This window comes from Primulina eburnea, chromosome 1 (assembly GCF_022965805.1).
Source record: "Primulina eburnea isolate SZY01 chromosome 1, ASM2296580v1, whole genome shotgun sequence".
Taxonomy (NCBI): Eukaryota; Viridiplantae; Streptophyta; class Magnoliopsida; order Lamiales; family Gesneriaceae; genus Primulina; species Primulina eburnea.
Window position 1 is genome coordinate 18,206,897 of NC_133101.1, and position 3,574 is coordinate 18,210,470.

Sequence of the window (3,574 nt, forward strand, 5' to 3'; positions counted from 1 at the left end):
AGGTATAGCTATCTTTAAATAAAGTAGGCCAGAAAAAACCTGATTGCAATACCTTAGCTGCAGTTCGTGTTGCTCCAAAATGTCCACCGTATGCGGATGAATGACATAGCTCAAGAATTTGGTGTGCTTCGACACCGTCAACACATCTCCTAATCACTTGGTCAGCACATCTCTTATACACACAAGGATCATCCCAGAAGAAAAATTTTATATCATGGAAGAACTTATTTTTCTGATGGTGGTTCATATCTGGAGGAAGAATACCACAAGACAAAAATTCGCAATGTCAGCGAACCAAGGGAGTGCTGAACTTACCTCGAAGACTTGTTCATCCGGAAATGTTTCCTGTATTGCTCCTTCTTCTTTTCTAACCTCTAGTTCAAGTCTTGACAAGTGGTCAGCCACTTGATTCTCTCTTCCCTTCTTATCTTTGATCTCAAAGTCAAATTCTTGCCATAGCAGTATCCACCTTATCAAGCGTGGTTTCGCATCCTTCTTGGCAAATAGGTAGCGAATTGCTGCATGGTCAGTAAAAACAATTACCTTTGTGCCGATCAGATATGGCCTGAATTTGTCAAAGGCAAATACTACAGCAAGCATCTTCTTTTCAGTCGTGGTGTAATTTTGCTGTGCAGAATCCATAGTACGGCTTGCATAATAAATTGCCCTAAACATCCTTTCTCTTCTTTGTCCCAATACTGCACCAATGGCATAGTCACTTGCGTCATACATCAACTCAAAGGGCTCCTTCCAGTCCGGCACTATCATGATTGGTGCTGTCACCAATGCCCTCTTGATTTTCTCAAAAGCCTGCAAACAATCATCATCAAATATGAATGTGGAATCTTTTTCAAGCAAATTACATAAGGGTTTAGTGATCTTAGAAAAATCTTTTATAAATCTCCGATAAAACCCCGCATGTCCTAGAAAGCTCCTTATTCCTTTGATGTTCTTTGGTGGAGGAAGTTTTTCAATTGCAACAACCTTGGCTCTATCCACTTCTAATCCCTTAGATGATACTTTATGTCCCAGGACAATGCCCTCTTGGACCATAAAGTGACATTTTTCCCAATTAAGAACTAGGTTCTTTTCTTGGCATCTCTGCAACACAAGGGATAAGTTATGTAAACAATGATCAAATGAAGAGCCAAATACCGAGAAGTCATCCATGAAGACTTCCATGATTTCCTCCACCATGTCTGCAAATATAGCCATCATACACCTCTTAAAAGTGGCCGCTGCATTGCATAGCCCAAAAGGCATTCTTCTAAAAGCGAACGTGCCACAGGGACACGTAAAAGTAGTCTTTTCCTGATCCTCTGGTGCTATAGCTATCTTGTTATAACCTGAATAACCATCTCAGAAGCAATAATGACAATAACCAGCAAGTCTATCTAGCATTTGATCAATAAAAAGCAATGGAAAATGATCTTTTCGGGTGGCATTGTTCAATTTTCTATAATCCATACAAACTCGCCAACCAGTTACAGTACGAGTAGATATCAATTCATCATGTTCATTTTTAACCACAGTTATTCCACCCTTTTTCGGTACAACTTGTACAGGAGACACCCAACTGCTATCAGAAATAGCATATATCACACCAGCATTCAACAATTTAAGCACTTCATTTTTCACAACTTCTTTCATTGCTGGATTTAATCTCCTTTGATGGTCCACATAAGGAGTATATGACTCATCCATTAAAATTTTATGCATGCATATAGTGGGGCTAATTCCCCTAATGTCAGAAATCGACCATCCCAAGGCAGTTTTATATTCCCTCAATACTCTCAATAATTTATCTTTTTCATCAATAGTAAGGGAGGAAGATATGATTACCGGATATGTCGACTTCTCTCCTAAGAATGCATAACATAGGTGGCTTGGCAGTTCCTTCAAATCAGGAGAAGGTGATATTACCTCTATTTTCTCATCGACGTTCAACTCCTCAATCAACACAGCTGTTTTCTTTTCTTTATGCAATACTTCAAGAGCTACCAGTTGCTCTTTCACTTCCCAGTTGTCTTCACCAATAGCTTCAGCAGCTCCAACTAAACAACTCTCCAAAGGGTCCCTAGTACCTTCACAGTCAAAGGATACACATGAGTTTATAACATCAATGCTTTTACAAGTACTTACCTCATTAGATCCTTTCATGGCATGATAGATATTGAAAATGACTTCTTCTCCACCAACTCTTAAGGTGAGTTCACCCTTATGTACATCTATCAATGCCCTTCCAGTTGCAAGGAACAGTCTCCCAAGAATTAATAGAGCATCATTATCCTCGTCCATATCTAAAATCACAAAGTCTGCAGGAAAAATAAACTTATCTACTTTTACCAATACATCCTCGACGATCCCACTTGGATACATAAGACTTTTGTCTGCAAGCTGTAGGGTGATAGTAGTTGGTTTAACTTCTCCAAGCTCCAATTTCCTGAAAATAGAAAATGACATCAAATTAATACTTGCTCCTAAATCACATAAAGCTTTACTACAATGAGAACCACCAATGAAACAAGGAATAGTAAAACTCCCTGGATCTTTCAATTTTTGTGGTAGTTTCTTTTGTAGGATGGCACTGCACTCTTCAGTAAGCTTCACAGTCTCAAACTCTTGCAACTTCCTCTTTTTAGACATCACATCTTTAATGAACTTGGCATAGTTGGGCATTTGCTCCAACGCATCAGCAAATGGTATATTGATGTGTATCTTCTTAAAAATCTCAAGGAATTTTGCAAATTGATCATCTAAACTCTTCTTTTTTTAACCTCTGAGGGTATGGAATGGTAGACGTAAATGCAGGAGGTTGTACAACTTTTGTTTTAGAATCCTCACTTTTCTTCTCTGTTATAACCTCAAACTCAACATCTTCCACTGACTTCTCACTTTCCACGATCTTCTTGGGACTTTGAACCTCCAATTCTTTTCCGCTCCTCAAAGTGACTGCCTTGCACTGCTCTTTTGGATTCACTTCAGTATTACTTGGGAATTGACCTTTATTTTGACCTCTCAATGCATTAGCCAATTGTCCAATCTGTGTTTCCAATGATTTCATGGTGGCACCCATATTTCCCATGCCATCTAGACGAGATTCAGTTCTAGCCATCCTTTTACTAGATTCAACGACAAATGTCCCAACTAAATCCTCAAGTGAAGGTTTTCCTTCCCCCTTTGTTGTATGGAACCCCGGTGGCGGATTCAACACATTCTTATTATTAGCATATGAAAAATTTTCATGATTTTTCAAACCAGGATGATAAGTATTAGGGGGAGGGTTACCTCGATATCCTCCGTAGCCACCAAAATTCATATTGTTGATATAATGAGCCTCATCAGGAATATGTGGTTCTTCAGTAACAACCAATTCATTTTCAACCTCTGATGTACGAGCCTTATTCATAGCTGCAATTTGAGAAGTTAAAGCTGAAACTTGAGCGGTGAGTGATGTAATAGGATCTATGGCATAAATTCCAGCTTGCTTCTTTACTCCTGACCTCTCAGACGGCCACTGATAACTGTTAATGGTCATCTGTTCAAGCAAATCATATGCTTGTTCAGGTGATTT